The sequence below is a fragment of the Macaca nemestrina genome, chromosome 17 (assembly GCF_043159975.1).
Source record: "Macaca nemestrina isolate mMacNem1 chromosome 17, mMacNem.hap1, whole genome shotgun sequence".
Taxonomy (NCBI): Eukaryota; Metazoa; Chordata; class Mammalia; order Primates; family Cercopithecidae; genus Macaca; species Macaca nemestrina.
Window position 1 is genome coordinate 35,697,072 of NC_092141.1, and position 21,789 is coordinate 35,718,860.

At 42.8% G+C, this 21,789-nt stretch overlaps 1 protein-coding gene and 1 non-coding gene across 4 annotated transcripts in view; one reads left to right on the forward strand and one right to left on the reverse strand.

Moving 5' to 3' along the window:
* LOC105476646 (TAO kinase 1) overlaps nucleotides 1-21,789 on the forward strand; it is a 172,233-nt gene that overhangs the window by 32,802 nt on the left and 117,642 nt on the right. The window lies entirely within an intron of this gene.
* On the reverse strand, nucleotides 3,143-3,248 carry LOC112425829 (U6 spliceosomal RNA). The gene has a single exon (XR_003016968.1). It is a non-coding gene; the product is annotated as a U6 spliceosomal RNA (small nuclear RNA).

Here is a 21,789-nt window from a genome sequence, read left to right on the forward strand (position 1 = left end):
TTTTTGTATTTTTAGTAGAGACTGGGTTTCACCATGTTGGCCAGGCTAGTCTAGAACTCCTGACCAGCCTCAGGTGATCCGCCTGCCTCAGCCTCCCAAAGTGCTGGCATTACAGGCATGAGCCACAGCTCCTGGCCCCTCTGTTTATTTTTGAGTGAACTTTGATAGTTTGTGGTTTTTTTCAGAGACTCTTCATTTCATGGGAGTTATCAGATTAACTGGTAAAATTATTCATCATAATCCCATATTTTTCTTTTAATGTTGATAGCGTCTGTAGTGATATCGCCTCTTTAATTCCTGATACTGGTAATTTGTTTCTTCTCTCTCTTTGACATTAGTTTGTCTACAGAGTTACTTAGCTAGCTTTTGAGGCTGGCATGCTACTGCACGCCTATAATCCCAGCACTTTGGGAAGCAGAGGTGGGTGGATCATGAGGTCAGGAGTTTGAGACCAGCCTGACCAACATGGTGAAACCCCGCTCTACTAAACATACAAAAATTAACTGGGCGTGGTGGCAGGTGCCTATAATCCTAGCTACTCAGGAGGCTGAGGCATGAGAATCACTTCAATCTGGGAGGCAAAGGTTGTAGTAAGTTGAGATCACCTCGTTGCACTCTAGCCTGGGTGACAGAGCAAGACTCCATCTCAAAACGAAAACAACAATAACAACAAAAATCTAGCTTTTGGTGTCATTGACTTTTCTTTATTGGTTTCCTTTTTTTTTCCCATTTTTTTGATTTTGGCTCGTTATTTCCTTTTGCCGTGTTGTATTTAATTTGCGCTTCCTTTTTTTTTTTTTTAAAGTTTCTTAATCTGGATGTTTGTATTTTGATACTAAATATTTCTGCTTTTCTAATATAAGGATTTAATGTTATAAAATTTTCCTATGTCCCTGTATTTCAATTCAGAATATTTTCCAATTTCACTTTTATATTTCTCTTTGACAAACTATGTGTATTTAGAAGTGTGTTTAATTTTTAAATATTTAGGAATTTTCTTGATGTTTTTCTGATATTTGATTTATGATTTAATTCTGTGTGGTCAGAAAACATACTGTCTGAATTTAATTCTTTATTTATTAAAACTTATTTCAGGCTGGGCGTGGTGGCTCACACCTGTAATCCCAGCACTTTGGGAGGCTGAGGCGGGTGAATTGTTTGAGGTCAGGAGTTCGAGACTAGTCTGCCCAACATGGCGAAACCTCGTCTCTACTAAAAGCACAAAAAATTAGCCAGGCGTGATGGTGGATGCCTGTAATCCCAGCTGTTCTGGAGGCTGAGGCAGAAGAATCGCTGGAACCCGGGAGGCGGAGGTTGCAGTGAGTCGAGATAGTGCTACTGCACTCCAGCCTGGGCAACAGAGGGAGACCCTGTCTCAAAAAAAAACAAACAAAAAAGCAAACTTGTTTCATGGCCCACTATATGGTCTATTTTGGTTGTTCTATACATACTTGAGAAGAATATGTATTCTTCATTTGTTGTATATTGTGTTCTATAAATGTGAATTATTAGATCAAGTTAGTTTGAGTGTGGTTTACGTTTTCTGTGTACCGATTGATTTTCTGTATTTGTTTTCTCAGTTATAGAGAGGAATGTTGAAATGTCAGCTATAATTATTCATTCGTTTTCAGATAGAAAGCCTGTACCCATACAACTTACCTTGTTTGTTTAGCTTCTCTCAGAGATCGTAGTCCTGTGTTGCCTCTTATTCAGTGTCCAAAAAGTAGTTTTATATTTTTCGAGTTTCTCAGGTGTTTATGGCAGGAACGTAAATCTTGTCCTAATTAGGTTATCATTGCTCAGAAGCAGAAGTTGATCCCAAGTTTGTATACAACAAGTTTTAAAAACAATTTTATTGGTTTAAATTTTATCATAGTATTATGGCCAATATTGCAACATTGGTCGAAGTGTGAGAGCATGGAGTGATTTCACAGTTATTATGAATATGAATCTGTGCTTTTATGCACCAAGGGATAAATAGAGTTACATACTTCTGAAATGCCTGTTTGGGCTATTTAGCAGAATAGTTTATCCCAGAATAGGATTTATTAGGATAGTTGGTAATCACCTAGTTATATAAAATTAAATATTTAGTACTTCAGTAGTGAGAAGCCATTGCTTTTTACTTAGCAAAACAGCGTCATTTAGAATAACTGCACATTATTTTTTCATGGAAACTCGGTTATTGTTTTTATAAGCAGAGTCACATAAATGGTTCATTGAACAGTAGTTATAGTTTGGAGACGGGGCATGGTGGCTCACGCCTGTAATCCCAGCACTTTGGGAGGTCGAGGTGGGCGGATCACTTGAGGTCAGGAGTTTGAGACCAGCCTGGCCAACATGGCAAAACCCCATCTCTACTAAAAATACAAAAATTAGCTGGGCGTCATGGTGTGCACCTGTAATCCCAGCGACTCGGGAGCTTGAGGCATAAGAATCGCTTGAACCTGGGAGGCAGAGGTTGCAGTGAGCCAAGATTGCACCACTGCACTCCAGCCTGGGGGACAGAGCAAGACTGTGTCTCAAAGAAAAAATAAAAAAGGTCGGCCACGGTGGCTCACGCCTATAATCCCAGCACTTTGGGAGGCCGAGACAGACGGATCATGAGGTCAGGAGATGGAGACCATCCTGGCTAACATGGTGTAAAACCTTATCTCTACTAAAAATACAAAAAATTAGCCGGGCGTGGTGGCAGGCGCCTGTAGTCCCAGCTACTCAGGAGGCTGAGGCAGGAGAATGGCGTGAACCCGGGAGGCGGAGCTTGCAATGAGCCAAGATCACGCCACTGTACTCCAGCCTGGGTGACAGAGTGAGACTCCATCTCAAAAAAAAAAAAAAAGTAAATAGAGGCATGGTAACATTTGCTAAGGAAAGAAAAGAAATACTGGGCAGAGAAATAGGAAGACTCATCCACTTCTCCTTGGTTGCTAAAGTATAGAAGTTGGTTGACCTACATATCTTTCTTTGGAAGTTATGCTTATCAGAAAAAAGGAGGTCAGTAGTAGGAGATGCCTATTTTTGTGTCATGTGTTAGATTACTTGTCAGAAGTTTTCTTTGTTGACTGCTGACCTTTAGTTTCTCTTTTTGCTGTTTAGAAAATAGTTTGAAGTTTTGTACAACTTACGTAAGTTTAAATTTTTTTTTTTAATGGAACGTTTCACGAGTTTGTATGTCATCCTTGCACAGCAGCCATGCTAATCTCTGTATTGTTCTGGGGTTTTAGTGTATATGCTGCTGAAGTGAGCACATGTAAATTTCTTTTGGAATTTTTTATTTTTTTGAGACGAAGTCTCGCTCTGTCACCCAGGCTGAAGTGCAATGGCTGGATCTCAGCTCACTGCAGGCTCTACCTCCTGGGTTCATGCCATTCTCCTGCCTCAGCCTCCCAAGGAGCTGGGACTACAGGCGCCCGCCACCTCACCCAGCTAGTTTTTTGTATTTTTTTAGTAGAGACGGGGTTTCACCGTGTTAGCCAGGATGGTCTCGATCTCCTGACCTTGTGATCCACCCGTCTCTGCCTCCCAAAGTGCTGGGGTTACAGGTGTGAGCCACTGTGCCCGGCCACCTTTTGGAATATTTTAACAGTTTTGGTGTAATTGTCATTTTTCGTTATAGATTATATACAAAATTTATTACTCTACCTGTACTAAAGATTAATGTGCTATTGAGATATACTGCTTTGTCTCTATTATAACAACCAGATAGCAGTACAGTTATTTAAAAGTTAGACCATTAAATTTGTTAGTAAATACTTATTGGTTTTGGGTTTTTGAGGTGGAATCTCGCTTTGTCACCCAGGCTGGAGTGCAGTGGCATGATCCTGGCTCACTGTGACTACCACCTCCCAGGTTCAAATGATTCTCTTGCCTCAGCTTTCCCAGTAGCTGGGATTACAGACACACACCACCACGCCCCGCTAATTTTTTTTTTTTTTTAATTTTTTAGTAGAGATGGAGTTTCACCATGTTGGCCACGCTGGTCTCAAACTCCTGACCTCAGATTATTCACCTGCCTTGGCCTCCCAAAGTGCTGGGATTGCAGGTGGGAGCCACTGTGCCTGGCCCATTTTGGTTCACTTTAAAACTTCTATCTGGGCTTGGTGGCTCCTGCCTGTAATCCCAGCACTTTGGGAGGCTGAGCCGGGTGGACAGCTTGAGATTCACGAGTTTGAGACCAGCCTGGGCAGCATGGTGATACCCATTCTGTACAAAAAATACAAAAATTAGCTGAGTGGGGTGGTGTGTGCCTGTAGTCCCAGCTACTCGGGAGGCTGAGGTGGGAGGATGGCTTGAGCCTGGGAGAGCTGAGATTACACCATTGCATTCCAGCCTGGGTGGTAGAGCCAGATCTTGTCAAAAACAAAACCAAAAAAAAAAAAAAAAAAAGAATGAAACTTTTTACGTTAGTAAAGGAGATATTGAAAGATGATAAATTACGTTTGAAAATATCGTTCTTGTAATCTAAGATCAAGTGAAATTAGATTCTGTTAAAATTGATAGGTCATTTAAAGATTGCAAAATTTCTCTTATTTTCATGCATTTTACATAAGAATGAATCAGTTTGATTCATGGTTACATTGATTTGGCACCTACTATGTTTAGGTGCTATGTAGTAGGTGAAAATGTAAAGGTGAAAAAATGTGACCTGTATCTGTAGAGACCGTATTGTTCCAGGATAGGAAATCAAAGGAGAAAATAAGTAATTATAAGCTAGTATGATAAGTGCAGTTTCAGAGATATTTTATTATTACAGAAACACAGAAGAGGGTTCTGAATCCAAATTAGAGATTAGGGAAGAGAGTAAGTATAGTAGTCTGGGAGGACATATAGGAGATAGTTTCTGAGCCAAAGGTAGAAAAAGGCATTCTGAGATGCAGTAAAAGGCTAGAAGAAAGAGAATATGGGAAGAATGTGTGGCTCTAAGCCAGGCATCTGTCTAAGGGGCGAGTGAGGACTGAAATTCAGCCTGTGTTGTGCTATCCATTATTTATGTCTTGTCCTTATGGAGTTGCACATCCTTAAAAGGAGTCCCTTTTTCCAATTTCTTAAAAGGGTCAGTGGCTTAAGAGGCCCCTTATATGTAGGACCAGCTGTTGGTACATTGTATGATTAGTTATGGATTTTGAATTTGATTTTCTATGCCTGTTATTCTCTAACTTAGATCTGAGCAACTTCAGGGTGTTCTGGAGTGGAATCCTGGTGAGATTATGGAAACCCCTAAATAACTTCTTATATTTTCCTTGAATATTTTGTAGTGAAGCAAAATAGATTATATGCTGGAGCTAAGCTGTCCAATATGGTGGCCCCTAGCTACCATAAATTTCAGTTAAACTTAATAAAACTTAAATAAAATTCAGTTTCTTAGTTGCACCAACTACATTTGAAGTGGAATTGGATGAGAATTGATACACAAGGCAACAATGAAATAGATTTGGAAGGGTGGATAAGATTTGTAGACAGATGTGGCGGTTTTGTGGATAGCATTCCAAGTAGAGAGAATAACATTAATAAATACATGTAATGCCATTGGTGGAAAATAAGTTTAGAAATGTAGTTTGGACCAAAATGGGGAGAACCCTGAAAACTTAACCTGGAGAAGATTATATAATATTGAGAACTTGTAGGTTACAGTTTTTGAGCAGGAGGATTGAGTGATGCTTTAGAAGTGCTTTAGGGATCTTGGCTGGGTACGGTGGCTCATGCCTATAATCCCAGCACTTTGGGAGGCTGAAGCGGGTAGATCACTTGAGGTCAGGAGTTTGAGACCAGTCTGGCCAACATGGTGAAACCCTGTCTTTACCAAAAAATACAAAAAATAGCGAGGTGTGGTGTTGCATGCCTGTAGTCCTGGCTACTTAGGAGGCTGAGGCAGGTGGATCGCTTGAACCTTGGAGGCAGAGGTTGCAGTGAGCCGAGATTGTGCCACTGCACTCCAGCCTGGGCAACAGAGCGAGACTCTGTCTCAAAAAAAGAAAAAAAAAAGAATAGAAAGAAATGCTTTAGAGATCTTGTTTGAGTTAGGAGTGATGTATTTGTTAGGGTTTTTGGAAGCAGAGAAGTGATACCAACTATCTTAAGAAGAATTTTCTTGACCAGGCGCAGTGGCTCATGCCTGTAATCCTGGCACTTTGGGAAGCCAAGGCGGGCAGATCATTTGAGGTCAAAACTTCCATACCAGCCTGGCCAACATGGTGAAACCTTGTCTCCACTAAAAATACAAAAATTAACTGGGCGTGGTGATGGGCGCCTGTAATCACAGCTACTCAGAAGGTTGAGGCACAAGAATTGTTTGAACCCAGGGGTGGAGGTTGCAGTGAGCTGAGATTGCACTTCTGCACTCCAGCTAGACTCTGTCTCAGAAAAAAAAAAGAGAAGAATTTTATTATAAGACTATTAAGTTGCTCATAGACTGAAAAGGAAGGCTGGAGAGAGTCTAGGATAGCTCCTGGGGTCTTGATACAAGGAATAAGTTGACAGTTTCATCAGGATGCCACCCAGATGAATAAGTGCCAACCATTTTTTTCCAGACTTGTATCATTTGTTCAAGATTCAGAAACTCCAAAAGCCAAGTACACCTTTCCTAGAGGGGAATACCTAGGCAGAGGAGAGGTAATAATCTCAAAAGGAAATCTAAGACCATTACTAAAACATCCTCATAGATGTTGGGAGGCTGAGCAAGAAACTATTCTTTACTGTTCTGTACAGAATGGACTAAAGGGAATAAGACTAGAGATTGGAATGCTTGAGAGGTGTTTTGCTATAGAACAGACCTGAACAAAAAGTAGTGGCAATGGGATTGGCAGTGAGGGTTTTGATGTGAAAAATGCTGTGGAGGTAGAATCTGTAAAATTTAGTAACAAATACTTCTTTTTATATACACAGATGACTGTATAGTGCCTAGATAACCTAGAGAAAGTTGATGATGAGGTATTATGGAAATCTGGCTCTGTTACTTAGTAGCTATATGATAGTGAGCAAATTATTTACATGCTTTGAGCTTCAAGTATAATTTGAGGTGACAATTATTTTAAAACAGTTGTCAAAATTACATATATATTTTTCTTTTTTGAGACAACATCTGGCCGTTACTCAGGCCTGAGTGCAGTGGGTCAACTGTAGCCTCTGCCTCCTGGGCTTGGGGAATCCTCTCACCTCAGCCTCCCAAATGGCTGGGACTACAGTTGTGCACCACAATGCCTGGCTAAATTTTGTGTTTTTTTCTTTTTTTTTTTTTGTAGAGACAGGATTCCACCACGTTGCCCAGGCTTGTCTCGAACTCCTGGGCTCAAGTGATCCTCCCAGCTTGACCTCCCAGAGTGTTGGGATTACAGGCGTGAACCACTGCGCCCACCCCAGTTATGAGAATTAAATAAGCAAAATGCCTGGAATATAGCGACAAGTCAATGAGTGTTAGTTCCTTTCCCTATTAAACAGAAAACTAGAGGATATTTCTTTTGATTGTTTTTTGTTTGAGGGTGCTACAGGCAGGTGCTATAGTTTGTTATCTTTGTATACTTGGTTTTAGAACTTAATGCCTTTGTAGATTAGATGGGTATTCTTATGGAAACAGATGGGAAGTATTCTGGATTAGAAATCAGTTTTAGATTTAGAATTTTAAAATAAGCCTTTTATTTTTACTTAATAATTTCAGATGTACAGAAAAAGTGCAAAGAAGATAGTACAGAGTTCTTGTAAACCTTTCATCTACTTTCCTCTGAGTTTTATTTTATTTTATTTTATTTTTGGAGAGAGTCTCACTCTGTCCCCCACACTGGGGGACACTACAACCTCCGCCTCCTGGGTTCAAGTGATTCATGTGCCTCAGCCTCCCAAGTAGCTGGGATTACAGGTGCACGCCATCAGGATCAGCTAATTTTTGTATTTTTTGGTAGAGACTGTGTTTCACCATGTTGGCCAGACTGGTCTCAAACACTTGACCTCAAGTGATCTGGCCACCTCAGCCTCCCAGAACTACCTCAGCCTCCCAAAATGCTAGGATTACAGGTGTGAGCCACCATGCCTGGCCTTTCCTCTAATGTTAACATTTTAAATAACCATGGTCTATTTGTCAACGCTAACAAGTTAACGTTGTTACAATATTATTAACTACCAACTTTATCCAGATTTTCCACTAACATCCTTTTTCTGTTTCAGGATCTAATTTAGGATACCACCTTGTATTTAGTACCTTTAGGTTTTTTAGTTTTGTTATTAACTGTGACCTTAAGCACACCACCCAACCCTTCAGACCCTTGTCCATCTAAGATACCTTTTATCTCTGAAGTTTTGAGTTTGTTTAATATCTGTCATACAGTGTGCCCTTTTTTTATTTTGAGATAAATAAGACTATAAGATCTAATCAATACACCTGATCTTGTTGACAGTAAAATTTAATTTTTATCTTGTAATTTTACTTTAGTATTAAAGGAAAACTATAATAATGTTGAGTTTTGGGAAAACTCACAAGAGTTTTTTCTTCCATTCGAACCAAAAAGATAAAAAGAGAGGACTTGTATTTTTCACCGGTAGAGGGTCATGACTCCAGGTTCTTGGCGTTTTGAACAAAGAATTGGTCAAAATGTCCAGCAAAGAAAAGAAAGAATGAAGTAACAAAAAAATGAAAGCAGGGATTTATTGAAAATGAAAGTACACTCCCCAGTGTGGGAGCACACCCGAGCTGCAGCTCAAGAAGCCCAGATGTAGAATCTTCTTGGGTTCAAATACCCCCTATAGGTTTCCCATTGGCCGCTTCATGCTCACCGCATGTAACTGAAGCGGTAGCCTGCAATCAGTCTGATTGGTTGTGGAAAGCAGCCAACCAGAGGCTGAGGTGACGTTACAAAGGTCACACTCCTGTACAGACATCTGATTGGTTGCAAAAACTTTGTAACTTCACATCTGCAAAAAGCAACCAATCAGAGGCTGGGGTAAAGTTACAAAGTTGCAAGTGAAGACTCCACCAGCAATCAGCCTAATTTGTTGGGGACAGCCAATTTCCGGTCTGCAGTGCTCAGGAAAGGTCAAAGGGAGTAGCCTCTGGTCCTTTTGTTACCTAGGCATGGAAAGTTAGGGTTTTCCTTTCAATTTAGTTCTAGGAAGTTGGCATGAAATAGCCTTAGGTTCCCTGACTCTAGACCCTATTGTCCTGCCTCATCTTTCTCCAAGATTGAGATGTGATCCCCATAAATCTTTATGGGAGGCAGAGGGACTGAAGGTCTTTCTTTTGTAACTGCTTCATGCTGATTTGGGGCGTAGTCCCTACCTGTTGGAGATCACGGAACTCTCACCCTGTTCTGTCTGGTGGAGGGAGGGTAGCCTTTTGATAGACAGGGGTGGTGTCTTCACCTGGAACTGGCTGGAACCTTTGTTGCGTGATCATCTGAAGCTTGGTGGTCTCTAGGTGAGAGGAAATGAAATTGATTAAAAGACTTAATGGGAGTTTTGGGAGTGGATGCCTATGCTGTTTGTTATAGAAATTTGCTGGAGAAAAAACAAAACCTGGCCTGTTCTAGAATCTGTGTGTTTCCTTAAAGTCTTAGCACACATGACTCCATTTTGGCTTGGTTTGCTGGGGCCTAGTGCATGAATTTAGTCCAGAACAATGACCTCCCAGAATTTTGTTTAAAAAAACTCCCCCTTTTTGGTCAGGTTCTCACTTAGGTGAGAGTGCTTAAGCTCTGGAGTTTGAGGCCAGCCTGGGCAACATAACAAGAGTTGTCTCTACTAAAAATAAAACATATTAGTTGAGCATGGTGGTGTGTGACTGTAGTCTCAGCTGCTTAGGCGGCTAAGGTGGGAGGATCACTTGAGCCCAGGAGATCAAGGCTGCAGTGAGCTGTGCTTGTGCTACTGCACTCCAACCTGGGCAACAGAGCAAGATCCTGTCTCTAAATAAATTGTGAAAAATAACTTAGGTTTTTGGATTACTAAATTGGATACATTAGTGTAGCACACTTTATAGGAAACTCAAAGAAGATTGGCTTGAATGACTAGATTATTTTGAGTTAGAAATTTCTTTTTTTTTTTTTTTTTTTGAGACGGAGTCTCACGCTGTTGCCCAGGCTGGAGTGCAGTGGCGCGATCTCGGCTCACTGCAAGCTCAGCCTCCCGGGTTCCCGCCATTCTCCTGCCTCAGCCTCCTGAGTAGCTGGGACTACAGGCGCCTGCCACCGCACCCGGCTAATTTTTTTTTTTGTATTTTTAGTAGAGACGGGGTTTCACTGTGGTCTCGATCTCCTGACCTTGTGATCCGCCCGCCTCGGCCTCCCAAAGTGCTGGGATTACAGGCTTGAGCCACCGTGCCCGGCCGAGTTAGAAATTTCTTTGAGATATTGAAGTGGAGACATCATACGGTTTTATAAGTAAATAAATGTAAATAAGTATGTTTATAGGTTAATTTTTTTTTTTTTTTTTTTTTTGGAGACAGAGTTTTGCTCTTGTCACCCAGGCTAGAGTGCAATGGTACGATCTCGGCTCACTGCAACCTCCACCTCCTTGGTTCAAGCAATTCTGCCTCCTTGGCTTCCTGAGTAGCTGGGATTACAGGTGCCTGCCACCATGCCTGGCTAATTTTTTTTTTTTTTTTTTTGAGACAGAGTCTTGCTCTGTCACCCAGGCTGGAGTGCTGTGGCCGGATCTCAGCTCACTGCAAGCTCCGCCTCCCGGGTTCCCGCCATTCTCCTGCCTCAGCCTCCCGAGTAGCCGGGACTACAGGCGCCCGCCACCTCACCCGGCTAGTTTTTTTTTGTATTTTTTAGTAGAGACGGGGTTTCACCATGTTAGCCAGGATGGTCTCGATCTCCTGACCTCGTGATCCGCCCGTCTCGGCCTCCCAAAGTGCTGGGATTACAGGCTTGAGCCACCGCGCCCGGCCATTTTTTTTTTCCTTTTTGAGATGGAGTCTCACTCTGTCGCCCAGACTGGATTGCAGTGGCGCAATCTCAGCTCACTGCGACCTCTGACTCCCGGGTTCAAGTGATTCTCCTGCCTCAGCCTCCCGAGTAGCTAGGACTACAGGCATGTGCCACCACACCTGGCTAATTTTTGTATTTTTTAGTAGAGATGGGTGCCAAGACCAGCTCAGTTTCGGAGACCCTAACCCAGCGTTGCTAGAGGAATTAAAGACACACACACAGAAAAATTAAGAGTGTGGAGTGGGAAATCAGGGGGCTGACAGCCTTCAGAGCTGAGAGCCTGGAACAGTTTTACCCACGTATTTATTGACAGCAAACCAGTGATAAGCATTGTTTCTATAGATTATAGATTAATTAAAATGGGAAACAAAGGGATGGGCCAAAACAAAGGGATGGGCTGTGGCTAGATTTCTGCAGCAGGAACAAGTCCTTAAGGCACAGATCGCTCATGCTATTGTTTGTGGTTTAGGACCGCCTTAAGCAGTTTCCGCCCTGGGTGGGCCAGGTATTCCTTGCCCTCATTCTGGTAAACACACAACCTTCAGCATGGGCGCCATGGCCATCATGAACATGTCACAGTGCTGCAGAGATTTTGTTTATGGCCAGTTTTGGGGCCAGTTTATGGCCAGATTTGGGGACTTGTTCCCAACAGATGGGGTTTCACCATATTGGACAGGCTGGTCTCGAACTCCTGACCTTGTGATTCATCTGTGTTGGCCTCCCAAAGTGCTGGGATTACAGGCATGAGCCACTGTGCCTGGCCTGCCCGGCTAATTTTTGTATTTTTTTGTAGAGATGGGGTTTCACCATGTTGGCCAGGCTGGTCTTGAACGCCTAACCTCAGGTGATCCACCCACCTTGGCCTCCCAAAGTGCTGGGATTACAGGCGTGAGGCCCCCACACCTGGCCAAATTTTTTTTTCTTTTTCTTTCTTTCTTTCTTTTTTTTTTTTTTTTTAGAGAGAAACAGTCCTGCTCTGTCTCTCAGGTTGTAGCTTACTACAGCCTTAAACTCCTGTGCTCAAGGGATCCTCCTGCCTCAGCCTCCTAAGTAGTTAGGACTGCAGGTGTTTACCTCCACACCTGGCTAATTTTTAAATTTTTTGTAGAGACTGTGTCTTGCTGCGTTGCCTAGGCTGGTGGTGGTCTTAAACTCCTGGGCTCAAGCAGTCCTCCTGTCTCGCCCTTCCTAAGTGTTGGGATTATAGGCATGAACCACTGACTCTCCAGGGCCTTATCATGGTTATCTTTTTGAATTACTGGTAATGCAAGAGAAGGTAAGTAGAGTTTGAGTCTCAGTTACAGGGCTGATAAAAGAATGTAGCCGGGTGCTGTGGCTCACGCTTGTAATCCCAGCACTTTGGGAGGCCGCTTGTAATCCCAGCACTTTGGGAGGCCGAGGTGGGCGGATCATGAGGTCAGGAGTTCAAGACCAGCTTGCCCAACATGGTGAAACCCCATCTCTACTGAAAATACAAAAATTAGCTGGATGTGGTGGCAGGCACCTGTAATCCCAGCTACTCAGGAGGCTGAGGCAGGAGAATCCCTTGAACCCGGGAGGTGAAAGTTGCAGTGAGCCAAGATCACGCCACTGCATTCCAGCCTGGGTGACAGAGCTAGACTCTGTCTTAAAAAAGAAAAAAGAAGAAGAGAAAAAAAGAATGTAAAAAGATTCGTCACTCTAGAAATCAACTAAGGCAGCTCTGTTAGCACTGCAGGACTTTTCCTTAGTTCAGCTAAAGACAGGGTTCTTGTCCGTCCCATGGCCATGAAAATTTAGGCTTGCAGACAGTTTAAAGGGTGAGTGAAGCAGAGGATTTTATTGGGTGAAAACAGGAAATAGGGATACCCCGCAAGGCCGGAGTCTCCTGCTAGAGCACTTCCAGCCCTGCTGTTCAAATCTCAGGTTCTACACAGGAAGAGGAGGGGCCAGACTCCCCCCAGCTGCAAATGGCATGAACCTCTTGAGGCTAAGCTCCAGTGGGCAGGCTGGTTGTAGTTCCTCTGGGGACCCCCTCCCACCTGGCTGTCTCATTTCCCCTCTAATCTAACAGTTGTTAGATTAAGGACACGGAGAAAGACCGATCTTAACTGCTTCCTGCTGACAGAGGGGGCTGTTTTGGGGGAAACAGCAGTCAGAGCCCCCTAAGAGGCCTATTTAGGGGTTCCCAGCAGAAAGGGTCACCATCCGAGGCTCTGGTTGCATGACCATTTGGAGTTTGATGGCCTGAAGGCAAGAACAGACAAACCGGGTTATTAGAAAACATGCATCAAAACGAAACAAGGGGAGGGGTAAGGACAGCCGAAAAATTCTGAGGCCTTTTACCAATTTTCACAGGGAGAGGGAGGCCAAAAGCTTGACTGGTAAAGAAACTTTACCCTTTTGCTGGCATGTTGGGCTTTTGGGTTCCCTTCCTCTGAGCCCAATCCTAAGCCAACCAGTTTAAAGTTTGGGAAAATTAACTCTTTCTAGTTCGGAAGATGCGTTTAAGGGGAGTGTCTTGTAGTGCAGAAACACAATTACCTATTAGTGAAGAGAGAACTGAGGAGAAAGGGGAAAAGGCGCTTTTTAAAGGAGTCCCAGAGGTTCAGGATGCATTTGAAAGGGGTACAGATTGAAGATGAATGGCTACCCATCTAGAAAGAGGGAAGCAGACCTTCCTGGTTCCCTTATTTTCCTAGCAGATACCCCGGATACATGAGGGTGAGAGGAAAGAGTGTCTTCTTTCAGTCTTCTGTCCGTGCATCCCTGAGTTCTGGCAACCTTGTCAGGTGCCACCATGAGTACCAAAGTGGCTTGCATCCATGAAGCAGGGGTGTCTAGACAATAGGAATTATTTGTCTCACCTATGTCTCTTTCCCACCTACTGTCAGTAGCCTTGGAGTTCCCTAGGCCTCATTTATGCCATGGATACTAATGTGGCCTTTATCTGTGAAACAGGAAACTTGGAGTTGGCTTAATCAGTAGGAGTCAGCCACGCTCACCTGTGATGTGCCTTTTAACCTCTGTTGTCATTTGCCTCTGCCTCAGATCCAGTTTTTTTTTTTTCCTAGGGCTTTGACCCGAAATTTGGAATTGAGTCTGGGACAAAAATGTGTTTCAGGGGGTTGCATGGACTCCTTATCGTAAGCCGAATGCTAAGGTCAAACTGTGGAACTGAGGCCTCCTGCAGTAAGGGAGAGGAAAAGATGTCTTGTGACACACCCAGATAACTGGTGGCGCTAGTTATGCTTGCTAGGATTTGGGTGCATGGTGCTTGGCTTTGGTTGGCTCCCTTGGTCTTACTTTCCCAAAAGGAAACCTGAGTGATGGGCATCCTGTGTATTCCCATCACCTGGAAGAATTTGAAGGATAATTGCTCAGAACTAGAATATTGGTCCAGATTTTTACGTTACCCATCTCTCTTGTTCTTTCTGAGGTGCAGCTGGAGATTGCTGGTTGGTTCACAGGAACAAGCAGGGTTAGTCTAAAATGTAGGTGAAAACTTAAAAACAACTAATGAGTTTCTAATTTAATGACAAATGTATGATAAATTGTAGAACATGATTTCTCTCTTTTCAGTTCTCATTTTTGTTAAAAAATCATGATAGGACTGAGTGGTTTGCAAAATCCCTTAGTCCTATACTTGACCTGATGATTTGCCTAAAGTGTAGCAAGAATAATTATGTCTACGTAGGCCTTTTAGGTTGGCTTTGATGGAACTCTATTCCCCAAAGAATCTCAGATAAGACCTTGAAACATCTATGAGTTGGGGGATCCTCTCCTCTTAAGGTCCCAAGATAAACTTGGAGCTCCTAGAATACACACAGATAGGCCGGGTGCGGTGGCTCATGCCTGTAATCCCAGCACTTTGGGGGGCCGAGGTGGGTGGATCACCTGAGGTCAGGAGTTCAAGACCAGCTTGGCCAATGTGATGAAACCCCATCTGTACTAAAAATACAAAAAAAATTAGCTGGGTGTGGTGGCTGGTGCCTGTAATCCCAGCTACTTGGGAGGCTGAGGCAAGAGAATCGGTTGAACCCGGGAGGCAGAGGTTGCGTTGAACTGGGATTGAGCCATTGCACTCCAGCCTGGGCAACAAGAGCCTCAAAAATAAGTAAAAAATTTTTGGCCGGGCGCGGTGGCTCACACCTGTAACCCCAGCACTTTGGGAGGCCGAGACGGGCGGATCACAAGGTCAGGAGATTGAGACCATCCTGGCTAACACGGTGAAACCCTGCCTCTACTAAAAATACAAAAAAATTAGCCGGGCGTAGTGGCGAGTGCCTGTAGTTCCAGCTACTCAGGAGGCTGAGGCAGGAGAATGGCGTGAACCCGGGAGGCGGAGCTTGCAGTGAGCCGAGATCCGGCCACTGCACTCCAGCCTGGGCGTCTGAGCAAGACTCCGTCTCAAAAAAAAAAAAAAATTTAAATTTAAAAAATCAAAAAATTAAAGAATACTCACAGATAGTTTCCAAATTTTAGAGGCACCAGGCAGAGAGAAACATACATGCTCCAAATTTTTGTTTATAGGAGTATACCTTACTCAATTATTAAAGGCCATAAATAGTTCAAAATGAGTTTCCTTGACTCTGAAAAACAAAACAAGGATCAGCAATATTCCAACCAAAAGTCAAAAAGGTTGCTTCAGCTTTCTGAGTTCAGTCCATTTCCTTAACTCTTGTTTTGCTTGATACTTGTAAACATTTCAGCTCTTCCATGAGTCCTGTTCATTTTCCTTTATTAAAATGTTACAGTCTCCAAAGTTGTCTGAAGTCTGTATTTGAGAGCACCTATTAAAGTCTTACAGCCTATTATAAACCATCTTCTGAACAGGATTAAAACAAGACAACAATCGTCTGTGAATAGCCAAGTGGTCAGAAACACAGTTGGCAAAGAAGTTTGGTTATCTCCATAGTTTACAATAACTTAACCTTAATTTTGATTGATAGCATATACTGGGACATTAGAATTTTAGAAATCCCATAAAATTTTGGAACATACATCAGCATTGTTTACTAAGATATAACCTAAAGAAGATTGAAGGTCATTTTGGCAATTCCATGTACCTAAACGCGTCACATAATCCTGTTTGCCTTTTCTAGACACTTCAGGGGCCCTCTGAAGTATCTGAAAAGCCAGATGCCAGGGAAGACAATTTTGGAACTGAAGTTTGTTTTTGGGAAGGCTGCTAAATGTACACACTTGATATTACGAAATAAAATTTGAGATTACCATAAGTTTTGCCAAAATGATGACTCAAAAATTTTAAAGAAGAAAAAAAACTTTTTTTTTTTTTTTTGATATGGAGTCTGGCATTGTTGCCCGGGCTGGAGTGCAGTGGTGTGATCTTGGCTCTGCAAACTCTGCCTCCCGGGTTCAAGTGATTCTCCTGTCTCAGCCACCCGAGTAGCTGGGATTACAGGCACCTGCCACAATGCCTGGCTAATTTTTTTGTATTTTTAGTAGAGGTGGTTTCACTATGTTTTCCAGGCTGGTCTTGAACTCCTCATCTTGTGATCTGCCCGCCTTGGCCTCCCAAAGTGCTGGGATTACAGGCGTGAGCCACCATGCCTGGCCCAAAAAATCTTCTATAATGCTTTACAAATTTTGCCAAAGAGCAGATTAGCACCTTAGGAAAACCTTGTGCTTTTATTTCAGTGCTCAATTTACAGAAAAACCATATAATACCCTCTTTTGAATTTCATCACTATGTACACACAGATAACCTCTTTTCCAAGATTTTTACAATTCTTCCACCACTTCTTTGAACCTTCACCTTTTTCCTAATTTAACTCAATTCTGTAACTCTAGGCAAAAGTTTACATTTCCATGCGTTCTCATAACCTTTTACTAAAAACCACATTTCACTGTTCTTACTCACCTTCCATGTAAATCTATTTCTGGTAGTTTCAGTTAACTCCTAGCAATTTTTAACTTTAAGGTAAAACTTGGTGAGTTGCTTTAAATGTGTGCTAACTGCAGCCAAGGTTTGCCCTCTTACTTAAGGGCATGGTTGATTCCATGTGTCCCCAGGCCTTAACAGTTGTGAAGCAGGCAAGACAGACAGTTTATAATCTCAAAACACTTAGGAAACTTTGGATTTGACTTGCATTTTACCATAGTCTTTAGGGCTATTTTCCTTTTTCTTTTTTTTTTTTTCCTTTTCTTTTTGTTTTTTGAGATGGAATCTTGCTCTGTTGCCAGGCAGGAGTGCAGTGGCACAATCTCGGCTCATTGCAACCTCTGCCTCCCAGATTCCTGTGATTCTCCTGCCTCGGCCACCCGAGTAGCTGGACTACAGGTGCGTGCCACCACGCCCAGCTAATTTTTGTATTTTTAGTAGAGATGGGTTTTCACCATGTTGGCCAGGATGGTCTCGATCTCTTGACCTCATGATCTGCCCACCCCGGCCTCCCAAAGTGTTGAGATTACAGGCGTGAGCCACTGCGCCTGGCCAGCTGTTTTTATTTCTTGAAGATTAAAGTCACATGAACTGAAAAGTACCACAGCATTTATTTTGCCTTAAAAAAATATTAGAGCCAAGCCTTTGTCTTTCTTTAGTCCAAATTAATTAGAGCTCTTTTTACAGGCATCACACGCAGTACACACACAGAGAAGTGGAAGAAAACCCATTTGCTGGGTGGGGCCCTTTAAGAGACAGGGCTGCTAGGAAAACATGCAGATGTCAAACCAGAAAGAAACATTCCCTAAGGCAGGATTGCTAAACAAAGACTTGCTGGGAGTTAGAAGCCATGACTTTAGGATGTTGGGAGGCTTGTAGCAGGAACCATACAGACATGCAAAGCACACCAGATTGGCCGCGGCCCAAGACTAGCCCCACAAATCCTTTTTCACAATTAAAGCTTTACAGAAAATATAAACTGATAGCTGGGGGACCTGGCCTACTAAAGGGAAAAAGATATTTTAAAGGTTAACCTGTTGATGGGTTAGAGAAGGGGAAAGAAAAGAAACAGTTTAAAAATGCCTGGGGAAGAACTTCTTTGAATTTTTCTTTTTTCTTTTTCTTTTTCTTTTTCTTTTCTTTTCTTTTCTTTTCTTTTTTTTTTTTTTTTTTGAGACGGAGTCTTGCCCAGGCTGGAGTGCAGTGGCACGATCTCGGCTCACCACAACTTCGCCTCCCGGGTTCAAATGATTCTCCTTCCTCAGCCTCCTAAGTAGCTGGGACTACAGGTGTGGGCCACCATGCCCTGCTAATTTTTGTATTTTTAGTAGAGACGGGGTTTCACTATGTTGGCCAGGCTGGTCTCGGACTCCTGACCTCTATTCTTATGCAAGTGGTTCCTTCACCAGGGAGAAAAGTTTAATTTCTGTCTCACAGAGTTGAAACCCCTTGGCTGGGTAAGGGGAAGGCTGCCCTGATGTGTCTGGGAACCAGTCTATTGGCTGTTCCCAGCCAATAGATAGGCTGTGTGGGACCCTTGGGCCATGCGTCCCAGTCCTGACATGGAGGGGAGAGTGGCTGGAATCTGCTGCTCCCCAGTCCCTCCTGAAAAAGTAGCAAAAGATGATGAAAAGGCCCCAGACCCCCAGGAGCGACGGGGTGGGGGTGCAGTTTCCCATAAGCTCAGAAGTCTGAGGATGAAAAGGCTTAGAAACCACAGCTAGAGGTTTTGAGTTCCCATTTACTCACTTTTCTCAAGCCCCATGCTGGGCGCCAAAAAGTTGCAGGACTTTTCCTTAATTCAGCTAAAGACAGGATTCTTGTCCGTCCCATGACCTGGAAAATGTAGGCTCCCAGATGGTTTAAAGGTGAGTAAAGCAGGGTTTTATTGGATGAAAAGGGAATAAAAGGGGAAACAAGGATATTCTGCAAGGCCAGAGTCCCTTGCTAGAGTGCTTCTCACCCAACTGTTTGAATCTCAGCCTCCACACAGGAAGAGCAGGGGCCAGGCTCCTCTGTGCTGTAACAGGTGTGAACTTCATGAGGCTCCACTTCAGTGGGCAGGCTGGTTGGAGTTTATCCAGGGACCCCTCCCACCTGACTGTCTCATTAGGACAGTTCTCCTTTGGAGATGACAGAACCAAAATACACCCTGGGAAAAGATCAGTAAAAAGAGGTCAAAAAGGGCAAATCTAAGTTTAACATAACAATTTAAAAGCAATATATTTTGAATATTGGATTAAATATTTGCTTCCTTTTGGTTATAATTTTTTTTTTTAACTTTTTTATTGAGATGGTGTCACTGTCACCCAGGCTGGAGTATGTTGGCACAATCTTGGCTCACTGCAACCTCTGCCTCTTGGGTTCAAGCGATTCTTGTGCCTCAGCCTCCTGAATAGCTGGGACTACAGGTGCACACCACCACGTCTGGCTAATTTTTTTTTTTTAGTAGAGATGGGGTTTCGCCATGTTGGCCAGGCTTGTCTCACCCTCCTGACCTCAAGTGATCTGCCTGCTTTGGCCTCCCAAAGTGCTGGGATTATAGGCATGAGCCACCACTCCTGACTGCTTTTGGTGATGATTCTTGCCTTACCTAAACTATAGTTAACCAAGCTGTTGCACATGTACAATGAGAATAGTTATACCAGAAGGGAAATTTTTTTTTCTTTATTTCCCCCATCATATTCATTTTATGTTGCACTGATAAGTTACTGTATTGTATTATTTTATATATGTGAGTATCTTGGGTATTTTAACTATTCCCTTTAAATTTTCTTGAAAATCAGAAGTGGCGTGACTAAGATTTGTTTTTCTTTTTTTCTTTCTTTTTTTTCTTTTTTCTTTTTGAGAGAGTGTCTCTGTCACCAGGCTGGAGTGCAGTGGCATGATCTTGGCTCACTGTAATCTCCCCCTCCCAGGTTCAAGTGATTCTCATGTCTCAGCCACTGGAATAGCTCCCACCACGGCCAGCTAATTTTTTTTTTTTTTTTTTTTTTTTGGTATTTTTTCATAGAGACAGAGGTGCACCATGTTGTCCAGGCTGGTCTCAAACTCCTGTCCTCAAGTGATCCTCCTTCCTTGGCTTCCCAGAGTGCTGGGATTACAGACATTAGCCACTGCCCCCAGCTGGTTACTAGATTTTGATTATTGAGCTTAGTTCAGTAGTTTCATTTATCAGAAAATATGTTGAAGTTTGAATATGTTGAAAATATGAATACTTCTTGAAAGTACTGCTATGGAACTAATAAGACCAAGCTTTTGATGTAGATTTTATAACTTCTAGGTATTTGTAATACTGGTATTTGTGTTACTGATACTTTTTAATTTTCTGGAAAAAACAGTTTTAAAAGTACTTCATATATGACTAGAACATAAGGAAGATTAAAACCATACCTGATTTTACCACCTAGAGATCATCAGTGTTTTGGCATATTTCCTTTATTATTGCTTCTCTGCATTTTTACTGTATAGGAGTATATAGTATAGTAGTTAAGAAGGGATTTTCTAGGATGAAACCTCTTGGGTTCAGATTTCTGTTCCACCACTTATTAGGCTGTGTAATCTTAACAGATTGCTTGATGTCTCTGAATCTTGAGTTTCACATCTATAAATTGGGGATAATAAAAGTAGATATTGTTGTTCCCTGTATGCCAGGTACCTTGCTAAGTATACTATGTGTAAAATCTTACTCCTCCTGACATCTTTACTTAAGAAGTACTTAAAAGTGCCTTTAAGAGGATCAAATAAAATGTAACTTACTTGGTATAGGAGTTTTATATAATTCCTTTTTTTTTTTTTTTTGAGATGGAGTTTTGCTCTATTGCCAGGCTGGAGTGCAGTGGCACAGTCTTGGCTTGCTGCAACCTTTACCTCCCAGGTTGAAGCCATTCTCCTGCCTCACCCTCCCAAGTAGCTGGGATTACAGGCATGCACCACCACACCCACCTTGCTTGCTTGCTTGCTTATTTATTTATTTATGAGATGGAGTCCCCCTCTGTCTCCCAGGCTGGAGTACACTGGTGAGACCTTGGCTCACTACAACCTCCACCTCCCAGGTTCAAGCAATTATCCTGCCTCAGCCTCCCAAGTTGCTGGGACTACAGGCGCCTGCCACCACACCTGGCTAATTTTTGTATTTTTAGTAGAGACAGGGTCACACCATGTTGGCCAGGCTGGTCTCGAGCTCCTGACGTGATCCGCCCGCCTTGGCCTCCCAAAGTGCTGGTATTACAGGTTTGAGCCACTGTGCCCTGCCTAAGTTTTGCATTTTTAGTAGAGATGGGGTTTCATCATGTTGACCAGGCTGGTCTTGAACTCCTGACATCAAGTGATCTGCCTGCCTCAGCCTCTCAAAGTGTTGGAATTACAGGCCTGAGCCACTGCGCTGGCCTGTGTATTTCTTAACATTGGTTTTATAGAGTATATTTAACCTATTATTAAAACTTGTTTCTGATTAAACTCATTAGTCCATGTCTGATTAATTTTGGCGTATAATATAAGATACAATAATCTAACTTGGCTTTTTGAAGTAGAAAACCTGGAAGTGGGAAATAAGTTTTGCATTCTGTTTCAATTCTGATAAAATGAAGGAGTACTTATGCCTTTGGAACTGCCTTATATTCTTTTTTTTTTTTTTTTTTGAGATGGAGTCTCACTCTGTCACCCGGACTTTAGTGCAGTGGTATGATCTCGGCTCACTGCAACCTCCGCTTCCCAGGTTCAAGTGATTCTCCTGCCTCAGCCTCCCAAGTAGCTGGGATTACAGGCGCCCACCACTACGCCCAGCTGATTTTTTGTATTTTTATCAGAGATGGAGTTTCACCATGTTGGCCAGGCTGGTCTCGGCCTCCTGACCTTGTGATTCGCCCGCCTCAGCCTTCCAAAGGGCTGGGATTACAGGTGTGAGCCAGCATGCCCGGCCGTAACTGTCTTTATATTCTATGGGGAAAATGGTGTGGTGGATTAGCAATGTCTTTCTTCCACAGATATAGG